We start from the raw sequence: 19,768 nt of genomic DNA on the forward strand, positions 1-19,768 counted from the left end.
ATCCCCAGGCAAGCAGGGTCTGGAGTGGACCTCCAGCAGTCCTACAGCAGAGGGGCCTGTGTGTTAGAAAAAAACTAAAAAACAGAAAGAAATAGCTTCAACGTCAACAAAAAGGACATCCACTCAGAGACTCCATCTGAAAGTCACCAACTACAAAGACAGGTAGATAAATCAATGAAGATGGGAAGAAACCAGTGCAAAAGGATGAAAACATCAAAAACCAGAACACCTCTCCTCCTCCAAGGGATCACATCACACCTCCTCACCAGCAAGGAAAAAAAGCTGGATGGAGAATGAGTTTGATGAATTGACAGAAACAGGCTTCAGAAGGTGGGTAATAACAAACTTCTCTGAGCTAAAAGAGCATGTTCTAACCCAATGCAGAGAAACTAATAACCTTGAGAAAAGGATACATGAAATGCTAGCTAGAATAAACAGCTTAGAGAAGAATATGAATGACTTGATGGAGCTGAAAAAACACAAGAACTTTGTGAAGCATACACAAGTTTCAAATAGCTGAATCAACCAAGCAGAAGGAAGGATATCAGAGATTGAAGATCATCTCAATGAAATAAGATGAGAAAGCAAGATTATAGAAAAAAGAGTGAAGAGAAATGTACAAAGCCTCCAAGAAATATGGGATTATGTGAAAAGACCTAATCTATGTTTGTTAGGTGTACCTGAATGTGATGGAGAGAATAAATCCAAGCTGGAAAACACTCTTCAGGATATTATTCAGGAGAACTTCCCCAACCTAGCAAGGCAGGCCAACATTCAAGTCTAGGAAATACAGAGAACACCACAAAGAAGAGCAACCCCAAGGCACATAATCATCAGTTTCACCAGGATTAAAATAGAGGAAAAAATGCTAAGGGCAGCCAAAGAGAAAGGTCAGGTTACCCACAAAGGGAAGCCAATCAGACTCACAGTGGATCTCTTGGCAGAAACCCTACAAGCCAGAAGAGAGTGGGGGTCAATATTCAACATCCTTAAAGAAAAGAACTTTCAACCTAGAATTTCATATCCAGCCAAGCAAAGCTTCATAAGCAAAGGAGAAATAAAATCCTTTACAGACAAGCAATTGCTGAGAGATTTCATCACTACCAGGCCTGGCTTACAAGAGCTCTTGAAAGAAGCACTAAATATGGAAAGGAACAGCCAGTACCAGCCACTCCAAAAATGTACCAAACGGTAAAGACCATCGACACAATGAAGAAAATGTGTCAACTAATGGGCAAAACAACCATCCATTAAAAAAAATTGCAGGATCAAATTCACACATAACAATATTAACCTTAAATGTAAATGGGAATGCCCCAATCCAAAGACACAGACTGGCAAATTGGATAAAAAGTCAAGACCCATCGGTGTGCTACATTCAGAAACCCATCTCATGTGCAAGGACACACATAGGCTCAAAATAAAAGTATGGAGGAATATTTACCAAGAAAATGGAAAGCCAAAAAAATCAGAGGTTGCAATCATAGTCTCTGATAAAACAGACTTTAAACCAACAAAGAACAAAAGAGACAAAGAAGGGCATTACATAATGGTAAAAGGATCAATGCAACAAGAAGAGCTAAAAATCCTAAATATATATGCACCCAATACAGGAGCACCAAGATACATAAAGCAAGTTCTTAATGACCTACAAAGAGATTTAGACTCCCACACAATAATAGTGGGGGACTTTAACACCCCAACTGTCAATATTAGATCAATGAGACAGAAAATTAACAAGGATATCCAAGACTTGAACTCAATCTGGACCAAGCGGACCTAATAGACATCTACAGAACTCTCCACCCCAAATCCACAGAATATACATTCTTCTCAGCACCACATAACATGTACTCTAAAATTGACCACATGGTTGGGAATAAATCACTTCTCAGCAAATGCAAAAGAATGGAAATCATAACAAACAGTCTCTCAGACCACAGTGCAATCAAATTAGAACTCAGGATTAAGAAACTAACTCAGAACTGCACAACTTCATGGAAACTGAACAACTGGCTTCTGAATGTTGACTGGATAAACAATGAAATGAAGGCAAAAATAAAGACGTTCTTTGAAACCAACAAGAACAAAGACACAACGTACCAGAATCTCTGGGACACATTTAAAGCAGTGTCTAGAGGGAAAGTTATAGCACTAAATGCCCACATGAGAAGCGAGGAAAGATCTAAAATCAACACCCTATTATCAAAATTGAAAGAGCTAGAGGAGCAAGATAAAAAAAAAAAACTCAAAAGCTAGCAGAAGACAAGAAATAACTAAGATCAGAACAGAACTAAAGGAGAGAGAGGCACAAAAAACCCTTCAAAAATCAATAAATCAAGGAGCTGGTTTTTTGAAAAGATCAACAAAATAGACCACTAGCCAGATTAATAAAAAAGAAAAGAGAGAAGAAACAAATAGATACAATAAAAAACTATGAAGGGGATAACACCACCAATTCCACAGAAATAGATACTATCATCAGTGATTACTAAAACAACTATATGCACATAAACCAGTAAACCTGGAAGAAATGGGCAAATTCCTGGACACTTGCACCCTCCCAAGCCTAAACCAGGAAGAAGTTGAAACCCTGAATAGACCAATAATAAGGCCTGAAGTTGAGGCAGCAATTAATAGCCTACCAACCAAAAAATGTCCAAGTCCAGATGGGTTCACAGCTGAATTCTACCAGATGTATAGAGATGAGCTGGTACCACTCCTTCTGAAACCATTTTAAACAATACAAAAAGAGGGAATCGTCCCCAAATCATTTTATGAGACCAACGTCATCCTGATACCAAAACCCAGCAGAGACTCAACAAAAAAAGAAAACTTCAGGCCAATATCCATGATGAACATAGATGCAGAAATCTTCAATAAAATACTGGCAGACTGATTGCAACAGCACATCAAAAAGCTTTCCATCATAATCAAGTAGGCTTCATCCCGGGGATACAAGTGTGGTTTAACATATGCAAGACTGTAAATGTAATCTACCACATAAACAGAACCAAAGACAAAAACCACATCATTATCTCAATAGATGCAGAGAAGGCCTTCAACAAAATTCAACAGCCATTTATGCTAAAAACTCTCAGTAAACTAGATATCAAAGGAATGTATCTCAAAATAATAAAAGCTATTTACGTCAAATCCACAGCCAATATCATACAGAATGGGCAAAAAGTGGAAGCATTCCCTTTTAAATCTGGCACTAGACAAGGATACCCTCTTTCACCACTCCTATTCAATATAGTATTGGAAGTTCTAGCCAGAGAAATCAGGCAAGAAAAAGAAATAACAGATATTCAGTTAGGAAAGGAGGAAGTCAAATTGTATCTATTTGCAGATGACATGATTTTATGTTTGGAAGACTATCGTCTCAGCCCAAAATCTCTTGAAACTGATAAGCAACTTCAGCAAAGTCTCAGGATACAAAATCAGTGTGCAGAAATCACAAGCATTCCTTTACTCCAATAACAGACTAACAGAGAGCCAAATCAAGAGCAAACTCCCATTCACAGTTGCTACAAAGAGAATAAAATACCTAGGAATACAACTAACAAAAGATGTAAAGGACCTCTTCAGGGAAAACTACAAATCACTGCTCAAGGAAATAACAGAGGATACAAAGAGATGGAAAAGCATTCCATGTTCATGGTTAGGAAGAATCAATACTGTGAAAATGGCCACACTGCCCAAAGTAATTTATAGATTCAGTGCTATCCCCATCAATCTACTAATGACCTTCTTCACAGAACAGGAAAAAACGACCTTAAACTTCATATGGAACCAAAAGAGAGCCTGCATAGCCAAGACAGTCCTAAGCAAAAAGAACAAAGCTGGAGGCATCATGCTACCTGACTTCAAACTATACTACAAGTCAACAGTAATCAAAGCAGCATGGTGCTGGTACCAAAACAGAGATATAGACCAATGGAACTGAACAGAGGCCTCAGAGGGAATGCCACTCATCTACAACCATCTGATCTTTGAAAAACCTGACAAAAGCAATGGGGAAAGGATTCCCTGTTTAATAAATGGTGTTGGGAAAACTGGCTAGCCATGTGCAGAAAGCAGAAACTGACATCTTACACTAAAATTAACTCCAGATGGATTAAAGACTTAAACATAAGACCCAACACCATAAAAACCCTAGAAGAAAACCTAGGCAAAACCATTCAGGACATAGGCATAGGCAAGGACTTCATGACTAAAACACTGAAAGCTATGGCAACAAAAGCCAAAATAGACAAATGGGATCTAACTAAAGTCTAGAGCTTCTGTACAGCAAAAGAAACAATCATTAGAGTGGACAGGAAACTGATAGAATGGGAAAAAATTTTTGCAATCTACCCATCTGACAAAGGGCTAATATCCAGAATCTACAAAGAACTGAAACAGATTTATAAAAAAAAACAAACAAACCCATTCAAAAGTTTGTGAAGGATTTGAACAGACACTTTTCAAAAGCAGTCATATATGAGGCCAATAAACTAATGAAAAAATGCTCATCATCACTGGTCATTAGAGAAATGCAAATCAAAACCACATTGAGATACCATCTCATGCTAGTTAGAATGGCAATCATTAAAATATCTGGAGACAACAGATGCTGGTTAGGATGTGGAGAAATGGGAACACTTTTACACTGTTGGTGGGAGTGTAAATTAGTTCAACCATTGTGGAAGACAGTGTGGCGATTCTTCAAGGACCTAGAAATAGAAATTCCATTTGACCCAGCAATGCCATTACTGGGTATATACCTAAAGGATTATAAATCATTCTGTTATAAAGACACATGCACACGTATGATCATTGTGGCACTCTTTACAATAGCATATACCTGGAACCAACCCAAATGCCCACTGATGATAGACTAGACAAGAAAAATGTGGCACATATACACCATGGAATACTATGTAGCCATGAAAAACGATGAGTTTGTTTTCTTTGTAGGGACATGGATGAATCTGGAAACTCATTCTCAGCAAACTGACACAAGAACAGAAAATCAAACAAGGCATGTTCTCACTCACAGGCAGGTGTTGAACAACGAGAACACATGGACACAGGGAGGGGAGCATCACACACTGAGGTCTGTTGGGGGTCTGGGGGAGAAACAGCGGGGGGTAGGAAGGTTGGGGAGAGATTACATGGGGAGAATAGCCAGATAAAAGTGACAGCGAGATGGAAGCAGCAAACCACATTGCCGTGCCTATGCAACAATCTTGCATTATGTGCACATGTACCCCAGAACCTAAAGTTAAAATGAAAAGCTAAAAAACAAAAAGAATTTAACAGGTAACTTTCTTATTCAAACTAAAGGTGTTAACAGCAGCCTTTAAGACTAACGAAAATATTGTTTATTATAGGCTTCGATGTTGAATATTCAGGCTTAAGATAAACTGTACTGAGGCTTTTCCTATCAGAATGCCTACTCTAAATTCAGTGATACTATTTCTGTCAATCTATCTGAGGCAGATAGGAGTCTTGGTAACTAATTAGCTGATCTAGATTTTAAGCAATTCTATGGATCTTATGGGCTGTGTAAAAGAATTGATACTATGACACAAATAATTGATCTTTGATAGAGGATAGTGCTTACAAAATTTAAAGATTTCAAAATGAAAATATTTCTAAAATATCAAAATAAACAGTAATCTGTGTAACAATTACTCATCTATTCAACAAGAATGGTCATAAGCTAATGATTGACAGATTTCATTCAGATCTTATTCTTTTTCATTTTAGGAAAATAAACCAATGTAGATACAGATGAAGTCCCCTTTTGGCCCTCTTCTCCTTTTCTGTTGTTTCACAAAGGTACAGCCACAGAAGTGGGGGGTCGAATCTAGTCATACACTCTGGTGAGGGGCTGCATCTGCTCCAAGAGGCTGGTTTGCCTAACATTTTGTTCAAAGACATTTTATTGGCTAACAAAAGCCCTGATACGTTTTTCTCCCCAGACCCATCAACCCCCCTTCCTCTAACCCTGAGAAAACTACAGTTCTCTGTCTACTTTTTCACTCTATATGTGTATCTATAACAAGTACATTATTGTTTTATGTCTTTAACATTTTCCAGGAATTGTATATTTGTATTTAAGTATAAATAAGCATACTTATTTAAATTATACTTCCAGTATTTATTATTGATAAGACAAATGATACTATATCATTTTTAACTTGCATTTTTATGCAACATTATAATTTCAAGATTCATTCAAATTGATACATGTAGATCAAATTTCATCATTTAATGCAATTATGATAATACAATATAAAATACATAAAATTTTGTTATTCATTTCCCTATCAATACTCACTTAGGATGTTTGTAATTTCAATTGTACTATGAATCGCAGCACTAGGACAAAAATGTAGTAGTTTCACCAGTTTCCCCAACTTTGCTGACCTCAAGTCCTGCAGTATTAATTGATTTCCACTCTTGTTAATTGCTGAGTGTCTTACCATCTTTTACCCATAATTAAAGTTTTATTCAGAATCCCATCTGTGTGTTTTTGCTCCATAGTAGAACTGACAAATACCCAATTAATTCAGATTGTGACACTGGAACTCACATTGGGGTGAGACAAGCTCTGGATGGGGAGAAACGCAGTTGGCACAGCTGGCAGTATGTGCAGTCAAGTGAATTAGAGAGTATGTCAGAGCAGATCTTTACAATTATGTTTTTGACTGCTTACCTGTATCCCTGTGTTATAATGGGAAGAAAAATTGTCTTTGTCTCCAGTTTCTAGAATAGAGTTTCCAAAGGTCTTAGAATTTCCTGAATGATGGGAAAATCTTTGTTATTCATAGCATATCTCTTCTCACCACACCTAAGTTTATGCTAAGGAGGTGGCTCAAGGCAGGAAAGAGGATGCTAGATGGCTTCAGAAGGGAGTCTGGTCACCAGAAAGGCCACCCTCCAACCTCTGAAGAGGAGAGGGGGACTGGAGATGGAGTTGAATCACCAATGGCCAGTGATTTAACCAGTTATTCCTAAGTAATGGACTTTGATAAAAACTTTAAACAATGTGATTTGGGAGCTTTTAGGTTGGAAAACACATAGATGTGCTGACCGGATGGTACGTGGAGAGAGCGTGGAAACTGCTTACCACCCACCCCTACACCTCACCTATGCATCTCTTCCATTTGGCTTTTCTTAGGTTTGTCCCTTATAATAAAACTGTAATTGTAAGTGTGATACTTTCCTGAATTCTGTGCATCGTTCTAGAGTATTCTTAAACCTGAGGAGGTTGTGGAAAACCCATAATTTATAGTAGGCAGAAGTGCAGGTAGTCTAAAGATCGCATTTGTGATTGGCACCTGAAGCGTGTGCAGTCTAGTCGGACTGAGCCCTTAAATTGTGGGGTCTGGTTTAACCCCGAATGATTAGCATCAGAACTGAATTGAATTGTTGGGTACTCAGTTGATGTTAAAGAGTTGGAGAACCCATTTCTCCTTGTAAAACCAAACAAAGCCTTAGTAGAGGAATTATACTTTCATGGACAAGTACAACGTCTGATCCATTCACCACTGAATATTTAGCACTAGATAATGACATATGTACAATAAACCTTTTATAAACCATGTTGGTCTGAGAACAGTTAGAGAAATAAGCTAGAGTGATGAAGGGACTAGAGAACCTTACAGCCTACAGTGCTATTGTAGTCCATGAAACATGAAACATTATTGGGAAAAAAAGATACATTTGCTCAAAAGATTCTTTGAAACCCTACTAATGCAGATAAAAATAGAAAAGTAGAAAGTTACAAGGTTATTACCTTTCTGTAAGAGAACTTTGTGCAAATTTGGATTTATTCTCAATTTTAGAGGTTTAAATTGGAATCATAACTGATGAATATTTAACCTGGAAAGGAAGAATAAGGTGGAAGAAAAAGGATAGAATAAAAAAAGTGACCTTAAATTTTAGTGCCCAGAAAATACTGCATGGGCCACCGTGATTCCAGTACTACCATTTATAACTTGCGTTGACATTCAGAGAATATTCAGCAATTCAATCCAATTCTGGTACTAACCATCCAGAGATAACATAGACTCCACAAATTAAGAGCTCAGGCACACCAGACTATGCACACTTCAAGTGTCACAAAGAAGATCCCAAAGACAGAGAGATCCTAAAATAACATGAGCTGTTATTTATTTAACATTATATACTTTTATATTTGGTTTGCAGGATAACCCTTCACTTTTTGCTTTATTTTGGCCCATTTGTAAACTGGGGGTAAAAATAACTCTCTTTTCCTGGAAATATGATAAACTTAATCTAAACAATTAATATTTCCAATAATTTCTCTTTAAAATGATCACTACTATAATTCATTGAGTTAAAATGACTTAAAATTAAATCTTAATAACTATTAAAATAATAGTTATTAATAACTATTAATAAACTTAACTATTTTTAATAACATATTAATAATAACTATTAAAAATTTGTTTACCCAAAATACTTTCTTCTCTAACATGTACCTAAAACACCTGTCCTAATTTATTTTTTCCCTTTTATTGCTAATCTTTTAATAATTACAAAACCTGAATCCACTTTTACCATCTTCTTTTCCCTTACGACAAGCTGATTGTTGTAAGGTACAAATGTTGTTGCTTCCATGTCTCTAAATTAAATGGCCTCCCACTCCTGCCCACTACTAGTACATTATTCAAGGCCTTGTGGCCTCTCACTAATACAAAATTTTCCTACCTGTTTCCCTTATCACAAGTCTCTTCCTGTTTTGTATAAACTGAATGTTTGTGTCCCCCTAAAAGTCATAGGTTGAAATCCTAAACCCTGCATGTGATGATTTTAGGAGGTGAGGCCTTTGAGAAGTGACTAGCTCATAAGGGTGGAGCTCCCATGAATAGAATTAATGATCTTATAAAAGAGAGCCCATATGAGCTGGGGCCCACTCAACCTGCTACTACCACCATAGCTGGCACCCACCCACATACACCAACCGTGAGCCTGAAAACTGACCTGCCCAACCCAATACAGTCACCACCACCACCAGTGAAGACCTCTGTGGTCCCAGAGGGTTGTCCTCCCACTGCTGCTGCCATTGCCCATGCTACATCGGCTCCAATGGCTTGAGAATCTGCCACTCCACCCAACACACTGGTGCCATTCTTGGCAATAGAAAAAGCCACTGGGAGGCCCAAGAATTAGCCTACCAAAATTTAGTAATACCAATGCTGACATACACTGCCCTGGGGCCCAAGGGCAGAAACAGCCCAATAAAATTGAATCAGCAATCAAAGTATCCCAACAAAGAGAAGTCCAGGACTGGATGGCTTCATTGCTGAATTCCATTATGCTTTCAAAGAAGAAATAGCTCCAGTTCTTCTCAAACTATTCCATAAAAGTGAAGAGGAAGGAACTCTCTCTAATTCATTCTATGAGGCCAGAATTACCTGGATACCAAAACCAGACAAGGATGCAACAAAAACAAACAAAAATCTACTGGCCAATATCCTTAATGAAGACAGATGCAAAAATTCTCAACAACAGCACATTACAAAAATAAGATACCATGGTCAAGTGGGATTTATCCCAAGCATGCAAGGATGGCTTAACATACGTGAGTCAATAAATGTGATATATCACATCAACAGAATGAAGAACAAAACCTCAATAGTTGAAGAAAAAGCATTTGATAAAATTCAATATCATTTCATGATAAAAAATAATTGTCAACAAGCTAAGCATAGAAGCAACATACCTCAACATAATAAAAGCCATATATAACAAACCCACAGCTAACATCATACTGAATGGGGAAAAGCTGAATATCTTTCCCCTAAGAACTGGAACAAGAAAAGGATATCCACTTTTACCACTCATATTCAAAATACTACTGGGCATCCTAGCCAGAATAATCAGGCAAGAGAAATAAATGAAGATATCCAAACTGAAAAAGAGAAAGTAAAATGTTCCTTCTTTCCTGTTGATATAATCTTCTATCCCGAAAAATATAGAGTCCACCAGAAGTCTTTCAGATGTTGTAAATTAATTAAACCAGGATACATTATCAAATACAAAAATCAGTGGCATTTATGTATGTCAATAATGAACTAGTTAAAAAAGAAATCAAGAAGGCATTCTCATTTGTAATAGATAAGAAATACCTAGGAATATATTTAACAAAGGAGGTAAAAGATCTCTATAAGGAAAACTATAAAACATGGGTAAAAGAAATTGAGGACACATAGAAATGGAGAGAGACATTCCGTGCACAAGGATCAGAAAAAACTAATGTTAAAATGACTGTACTGCCTAAATCAATCTGCAAATTCAAGGCAATTCCTATCAAAGCACTAATGTCATTTTTAACAGAAATAAAGAAAAAAAACCCTAAAATTTAGATGGAACAAAAAAAGAGACTGAATAGCCAGAGATCCTAAGCAAAAAGAACAAAGCTAGGGGCAATCCCTCTACCTAACTTCAAAATATATTGTATCTGACTGTAGTAACCAGAACATCATGATATTGGTGCAAAAAAAGACAAAACTCATGGAACAGGATTGAGAAAGCAGAAACAAATCTCATGTATATACAGATTTTGTATATACAAAAATAAAGACCATGTATTTTTGACAAAGTTACCAAAAACATACATTGGGGAAAAGACACTTTCTTCAATAAATGGTGCTGGGAAAATGGAATATTCATTTACCAAAGAATGAAACTAGAACCCTATCTGTAGCCATAAAAAATTAACTCACGATGGATTACAGACTTAAGAACCAAAACTATAAAACTAATAGAGGAAAACATAGTGAAAACACTTCAGGACATTGGTCTAGGCAAAAGTACAGGCAAAAAAAAATTTTTTTTAATAGACAAATGGGACTGCATTAAAATAAAAAGCTTCCACACAGCTAGAGAAATAGTCAACAGAGTGAGGGACAACCTGATAAATGGGATTCAATATTTACAAACTATCTGACAAATGGCTAATATCCAGAATGTACAAAGAACTCAATAACAACAACAAAAGGCACATATAATCCCATTAAAATGTGTGCAAAATACATGAATAGACATTTCTCAAAATACATAAAAATGGCCAATATTACTGATTATTTGTGAAATGCAAATCAAAGCTACAATAAAATACCTTCTTACCCAAGTTAGAATGGCCATTAAAAGAAGAAAAAAAGATAATAGATGCTGGCAAGGATACAGAGAAAAGAGAAATCTTACACACTATTTGTGGGTATGTAAATTTGTACGGCCATTATGGACAACAGTATGCAGATTTCTCAAAGACCTAAAAGTAGAACTACAATATGATTCAGTATCTCACTATTAGGTGTTATCCAAAGGAAAACATAGGAGTATGTCAAAGGCATACATGTACTTTCATATTTACTGCAGTGCTATTCATGATAGCAAAGATATGGAATCAACCTAAGTGTACATGAGCAGGTGAACAGGAATAACAATAAAGTCTATATAGTCTTGCCCATACAAAATAGTGAACTCATGTAATGTCCAGCAACATGAATGGAACTAGAGCTCATTATGTCAAGCGAAATAAACCAGACACAGGAAGACAAATTTTTTATGTTCTCACTCATGTGGGGGAGCTAAAAGAGTTAATCTCATGGAGGTAGAAAGTAGAATAATAGATACCAGAAGCTGGGAAGGGTGTGTGGGTGGGAGGGGGGGATAAAGAGAGGTTGTTCAATGGGTAAAAACTTGTAGTCAAATAAAAGGTATATATTCAAATGTTCCACAGCAGAATATGGTAATCGTAGTTAGCAACAATATATATTTTGAAAGAGCTAAAAGAGAAGACTTTAAGTGGTCTCAAAACACAGAAATGATAAATACTTGAGGTGATGGATACTCCAAATACTCTGACTTTATCATTACACATTCTATGCATATAATACAATATCAAATGTGTACCATGAATGTTTAACATATTATATATCCATTTTAAAGGGAGAAGAGGGAGCTGGGGGAAAAGAAACAACAAGCAAAATACAAAATATAGCCACTGTTGTCCATGGTTTTGACTGAGCACATAAAGCAAGTCATTCAGTAAAAAGCTAAGAGTGATACTTCTGAATGTTGCATAATTCCCTATTATTTTCAGAGATGCTTCAGAATAAATCTAAGAAAAAAAAAGTCTGTCCTTTATCCTTAAGTAGGAAGGAAAGAGGAGAAACATTTCACAGGTTACCTGAAATAAAATACAAACATAAAAATTTTAACTTTTTTTGGTCTAATTAATGCAATGCATTTGATTAGAAAAACATTTATTGAATTGGTATGCACATCTATGAGTCTTTACAAATTGAAAAAGAAAACATTATAAGGGATATGTTTGGAATAAGAATGTATGCTATAAAATTCTCTGTTTCATGAAATGAGTAAATTGGTGAACTAATGAGTATTAGACTTAAGGTTATCAATTATCAGTGATCAATAATCTACTTCAGCTGCAGAACTTCTTTTTTGAATACCTTTGGGAAAGACTTTTGTTAACAATGTGATAACATAGAAATGTGATGTTCTGCACTTCTGATTCTCTGATGAGTAAGATACTATACTAAGAGAAAAAGTGAAATTTTGAAACATGACTAAAATCCCAGTTATATACATTAATATTCAACTGAACTCAGATAACTTGATTCTCCACAATATTTGAAGATGTCTTAGCAAAAACTAAAGTTTTGACTTTGGGAAAAATAAACAAGGAGAGCTCCCGGAAAGTTATATTGCTCCTTTCTTCCATGTGGGACACAGCAACGAGGCACCATCTATGAACCAGAAATTTGGCCCAGACAAGTTGCCAAATCTGTCAGTGCCTTGACTTTGGACTTCCCAGCTCCAGAACTATAAGCAATAAAGGTTTGTCATTTAAGCTACCTATTCTATGATAGTTTTGTTACAGCAGCTCAAATGAACTAAGATGCTTTCTCTAATCATTTTATGTTCTACTGTGGGAATATATCTAGATATAGATATAATACATTCCTTTCAGAAATATGCAGTAACTGCCCTGTATTCTATCATTTAATCAATACCCAATTAATGATGAATTTTCAGATTGCCACTTGTTAAATTTTAGCCTACCTTTAAAAGTTTTTTTCTTGTTTTTTTTTTTTCTTTTACTAACATCCTCCCCAGGATGTCCCACTTCTAGATTTTCAGTATTTTCCTATGTCTTTTATTCCCTCATTATGTCCCACCTAGAACACCTTTCTCTTCCACTGTACAAACCAGTCAAAATTTGATCCATACTCCATTACCTATAGTAAAGATTGACTCACCGTGAAGTCTTTTCTGACCATCCGTTAACGTCCTTGGACCTAATCAGAGGACTCCTCCTTCCTTGCACTCACTTAATAAATTGAGTATCATTCTTCTTTGAGAGACCATTACTTGTGTTCTCAAAAGTCAGTATCAGGTCCTTCTTGAGCCTGTGGGTCTGGGATCACTGTCTGGGTTTAGAATTTGGCTTGGCTGCTTACTGTGTGACTCTCTTAACCTCTCTGTACTTTCATTTTCCCACCTGTAAAATAGAGATAATAAGAGAATCTTCATAGAGTTGTGTAATTGAGCTAATGCTTACATAGTTTTAAAACTTTGCCTAGCATGTAGTAAATGTCAGCTGTTGTTACTTGTCTTCCTGTCTTCCCAAACTCTCCCTCTGTCTGTCTCCCCCTCTCTCCCCCTCCATTGTTTACCCCCCACTCTCATTCTATTTCTCTGAAGACTTATTGGTTGGTTCTGTTTCTCTAGAGAACCCAACACCCTCTCTTTCCGTAATATACAACCTCAGAAGCATTCTCTTGGTTACTTGTTAATCATCTTTCAGATATCAGTGTGAGCTGAGTTCCTTTGTTCTATTCTTCAAATGAAGGATGGAGGTTTCTGTTTCTCTGAATACTTATCTCAGCTTCAGTCAACATGTAATTACTAATTAGATAATCTATTCAGGAAATATTTATTGAATTCTTGCACCCTGCAGTGGTTCCAAGCTTTGAGCCCATAGCAGTGGTACAGCCTCATAATATGTATTAACGTAATTACCTGGTTAATATCTCTTCACTCCTTTATAAGTTTATAAAAGCAAAGATCTTGTTGTGTTACCAGTGTGTCACTGAATCCTAATTTAATGCTTCAAGCATGGGAAATGTTAATGAATGAACAAGATTTCTGAAAGGCAGGAACCATTGTGTTGACCTTACTCATAGTATCCTTCATAGGATTGTACACATGCGCACACTAAGGTGTTCTACAATTCAGTTAGAGTTCTGTACATTTTAATATGTGTACTTTTTTATGCTACCTTAAGCTCGTTATGATTATGGGTACTAAATAGAGTACAAACAAATAGCATTTAAAATAATTAAAAGAGTTAATTTGGGTTTCAGAGTCTTCTACTGGAAGAAGGATCTAATTAATATGTGTCATTAAAGGCCACATTTCTCTGTTTAGATGAGTAATTCTTCCTGAATCAGGGTAAAAATCATGCCACTTTCTTAGATGCTGTAAATCTTATGTTCCACAGGAAGGGTGGGAAGGGATCCAGCACCCTTAAGAACTTGCTATTGTCTAGGCACCTTAGGCATTAGATCTTACAAAAACTCTGGGAGGTTGATTTTTATCATTAGCTCACTTTAAGTCATGGTAAGACAGAGACTTAGAGATGTTGCAAAACCTTCCCTGCCTAGATCCCTAGAGTCATCTAGTAGTATAGTTGGGAATTAGAAACCAAGCCTGTTGGACAGAAGCCAAGGCCCATCCCAGTCAATAGAATGGGAGAGATGACACATCAGTTTATCCTCATTCAAATAACCTAACCCCTTTGGGGTCAGAGTCTCCTAAATTCTCTAAAGATAAGTATTACAGGAGAGTGCTGGCCTAATGGAGAGACTCACTGAGTCAGATACACACACATGTGTATTTAGACTGTATGCACTATGTATACATATACTTCTTCAAAATATATTCCTAGGGAATACAACTTGAGAACATGTAAAAATGGGCATGTTCTTTTTTTTTTTTTGGTTTGTGTATTTGATTGAGCCAAGCCTGGGAGAGATTGCCTCTAAACTGGAGTAATATGGCGTAGTCATCTTTCCCTTTCTTGTAAGACCCTTTCTCTTTAGACCTTTCTTATCAGGGTTCTGACTTAGCTTCTGATGTAACAGACAGAATTTCTTCTGTCTTCTTCCCACTGCAGTATATATCTGTTTAATTGTTGAACTGGATTATGTCAGAAGTATTAATTGGAAATCATCATTCTTCAGAGAACAACGAAAACAAAAAAATCTCATGACCAAGGAAGAACAAAACAACTTCTCTGGGTTTCTAGACCTCACCTCTCAGAATGTTGACAATGAACTACAACCAAAACACAACCATGGCAACAAACTAGATATTTGTTGAATCAGGCCAAGACACAGAAATTTCATAGTGCATGCCAGAATGTAAAGGTGACATGAGTGATCAAAAGAGAGGGAAAGTGAAAGGTCAAGGGAGAAACTCTCAGCATGTAGGCACAGAACCATCTCCATGAGGTCAGCTACATTCCAACGTGGCTGCAGCACTGGATGTGGAGCTGTCAGGGCCTGCTGCACAGCTCAAGACAGTCTTTGAAGGTTTGTACCCACCCTCATTTCCTGGAGATTTATGAGTCCAATTCAGACTCTGTCTTGCCAGTGCTACATCAAAAACATGCATCTTTACTCTTCTTAAATGAAGTAATAGACACCACAATAAGAAGAGCTGGGTGTGTAGGTTGGGTAGATTTCACTCCTCTTTATGGACAGATTACTTCGGTAATGAAAAACCAAGTGGGCAGGATTAATTCATGTTTATTGACCTCACTTCTGTAGCCTGAAATCACAATATTACATATTCTATATGAGTTTCTACCTTCTTTCCTGTCTTCTCCCTCATCCTTCTTTTTCCTTTTCATTCAGCAAATGTTTACTGGTACTTATTCTACCAGGCATTGCTCAAGGAGCTGAGCAGGCATCAGTGATCAAGATAGATACAGCCCCTGACATTATAGAATGTATCAAGACTAAAAGGAAAGATTGCATGAAGGATTTCTTTGAAAGTCCTATATGTTCATTTCTGTAGGAATGATCCAGGAGTTTATAAACAAAAATAGAGATAAGTTAAAATATTTCGTGATTTTAAATGTATGTCAAATATTTTAATGGTACACTCCGGCTAGATATAGAAACTAAGAAACTGAGAGAGGGGGTAAGGCATATGATGGGAAGAAATTGCTGCACCAGGAAGCATAGCACAGTTCAGTTCAGCGGTAAACTTCTAGAAGGTTCTGTGGTATATAAGAGGTGATCCCTCTGCCCAGAGATGGAGGAAGTGCCTGGGGAATGTAGCTGATGAAATCATCAGAAGGTCTGGCATATGGCAAGACGGTGCATGGAAAGTTCAAGAAACTGAAGAAATGGTAAGATTGGCAAAACAGCAGAGAGGGGCGTACATGTGTGAAATGAGGTTGTAAAAACAGTGGGTAACAAATCATGCATTGCCCTGCAGGTCCTCATAAGAATTTTGATCTTTATCCTAAGTGAAATGAAGACTTAGATAAATATGCTAGTTTGTGCATGTCTCTATATGTGTTTGTAAGAGAGAGAAAAAGAGAGGACAATTTTTGGAAATTCCAAGCATAGTGTGGTGGCAGTGAGGTTACTGTAAGGCAGTAAACTAAAAAAAAAAAAAAATGACATTCCACTCGTGGGAACTGAACAATGAGAACACATGGACACAGAGACGAGAACATCACACACCAGGGCCTGTTGGGGGGTGGGGGGGGCTGGGCAGGGTTAGCATTAGGAGAAATATCTAATGTAGATGATGGGTTGATGGGTGCAGCAAACCACCAAGGCATGTGTATACCTATGTAACAAACCTGCACATTCTGCACATGTACCCCAGGACTTAAAGTATAGTGATAAAAAAATGGCATTAGCTTGGAATAAGGTAATGGCCTTAAAGCAGGAGAGAATGGCCAGATTTGAGTGATGTAAAAAAGATAAAGTCCAAAGGGCATGCATGCAGCTGGCTGTATTTGATAGAAGGTTATAAAGGATACCTCCTAGATTTCTAGGTTTTGTAGCATATAGATGACTGTGTCATTCTCTGAGAGAATAAACACTGAGGGTAGAGTCAATTTGTTGGAGAGGAGGACAATTAACTTTATTTTGAAACTACTAAATATGAGCTGCCTTAGTAATATCCAAAGGGAGAGATCAAAGAGGCAGATGAATTGATGGGTTTGGGGCTCAGAGGCAAAGTCTGTGATAGAGACACTAATTCATGCGTCATCTATAGTGAGGTGATAATTGAAGCCATTGGTCCAGATGGGATCTCTTTGTTTAAATGTAGAGTATAAGAAGAGGGCATAGGAACAAACCTTGCGAAATAACATTTCTTGGCCAGATAAATGCGATTAAATTTGAAGTGGAGATAAAAGAGAAATAAACAAACATATAGGAGGAAAATCAAAACAGTCTTGTGACATGGAAACAAAGAGAAGAGAGCTTTAAGAATCAACGAGTAGTCTATACTGCTAAGTACTTCTTAGTAAAATAGTATGAGACTTGAAAAAATGTTTAATCTAGGGGTCATTGGCAACCCAAGGTAAATCTTTTACATAGAAGGAAGGGTCTAAGGCCAAGTAGAAATCAGTTGAGGATTGAATATATCACATTAGAAAGGAAATGCTGAACACACGTGAGACAGAAAGGGTCAGAGTAAGAAGAAATTGGACCTAAAGTGTAGGCTCCATGGACAGCAAAAGGGTCAGCTCTCTACTGACATTCAAGAGACAAAGGATAGGGTGACATGGATGCTGAAAAGTTTGCCAAATTTATACAGGTAAGTTGAGGGAGTTGGTATTATATGGCCCCCATTATCTTTCTAAAGCACTTGGCTGTTTTTTGAGGGTGAAAATACTAAATGGCGTTGGGAATTAGAGCAGAAGTATAACAGAGAAATCAGGCAGGAGTTTGTGTTAGCTGCCTATTGCTACAGCAATGCTGCATAACAAACCAACCTAAAGTGAGTAACTCAAAACACTAGGCTTTTTAAAAAAATTGTGTTTCTGTGAATTAGCCTCATAATGCTTCTGGAGGTATCTGAGATTGATCACCTATTTTGAGGCACTGACCTAGGCTGACTTCTTCGGGTTACATGAGATAAATGACTTCTTTCCACATGTCTTCATCTCTAGCAGGCTAGCCCAAGAATTGTCATGGTTAAGGCAGAGATGCAGTAGCAGAAGTGGGAATATGCAAGCATGTTTTCAAGCCTATGCATGCATCATATTTGCTCACCTTCTATTGGCCAAACCAAGTCACTCATATTCAGGATCAACGAATAGGGAAGTAGATTCTTCCTCTGCAGTGGGAGAAACAATAAAGTCACGTGGCAAGAGGATATGAACACAGTGAAGGACAAGGAATTGACACCCTTAATGCAATCAATCTACAAGTCACAAATAGTATTAAGAGCATATTCACAATAATTTAACTTTATTGTGTGGATTTCTTCAGCAACATTTGATTACTTAAGTAGAATACCAAAAAGATAATTTAAACTATATGTGGGAATTGTTAGAATGTATGAAGAAAGTGCAGAAAGACAGATAAGGAAGACCATGTAATATGTGAATAAATAAGGCAGTGGCTGATGAGGCAAGTAAAGGTATGGGAGAATGAAAAGAGGGGGCTCGTGAAGCCAAAAGTTAGTCATAGTGAAAATAGTTTAAACCATAATATTGACGAAGAGGGGGTTGAAGTCAGGAAAAGCGTGCTTAAAGTTTTCAGATAGAACAATGTTATGAGATAACAAGGTACAAGAAGTGGCAGTTTGAGTGGGGAGCTGAGGTAAAGCTAGTAAAAGGGGAAGGCAAGGGAAATGCAGTAAGGGAAGATGAGAGTGTTGAGTCATTCTTATAATAAATGAAGAGATGAAAAATCTAAGTCCAGTGTTATAATGCTGGATGTGTGAGAGGGAGTAACTAGGAGCTTAACAGATAAGCGTAGGGAAAGGGAAAATGTAATATAGCCAAACAACACAGGATACAGAGCTGAATTTTATGCTCTGATTAATATGGTTGTTGTTATTGGGGAGAAAGGTTAATGAACCAGATGCAGCAATAGGAAGGAAAGATGCCATCAAGATTTTGTTTCAACCTTGAAACATATGGACTATTATAAAAATAAACAACCAGCAAACTGGGTTGTAAGAAAGATGAGATGGAGGAACCTACAACTTTTCTTTGTTGAGAATACATACGGTTTTGGAATGAGTAGGGATGTCATGTTGTGTAAAGTTTCCTAGCCAAACTGAGTACAGATGTTCCGGGACAGGACAGAGAATGACAAAGTTGGGAAAGGGAATGTGTTAAGGAACAAAATGGTAGAAGGCAGCAGAGCAACATGCACCTTTCTTCTCTGTCATCTCAGTGGTTCATTGGCAAGAAGCCAGTGCCTCCTGAAAGTAATTCCTTCTCTGTCCTGCTCACTTTTCCCACATTTATCTGCTAAACTCCTAGTTACTCCCCCTCACACATCCAGCATTGTGATACTGAGCTTATATTTCTCCTCTTTTAATTTACTACATCTTTTCTGTCCTGAACCCATTCTCACACTTGGTGACCTCAGAGTCCTTGAAGGAAAATAATTAAAAACTGTGGAAAGGATGGGAGGTAACACATGGATATTATATAGGAAAAACATTG

The sequence above is a fragment of the Callithrix jacchus genome, chromosome 5 (genome assembly GCF_049354715.1).
Source record: "Callithrix jacchus isolate 240 chromosome 5, calJac240_pri, whole genome shotgun sequence".
Classification (NCBI taxonomy): Eukaryota; Metazoa; Chordata; class Mammalia; order Primates; family Cebidae; genus Callithrix; species Callithrix jacchus.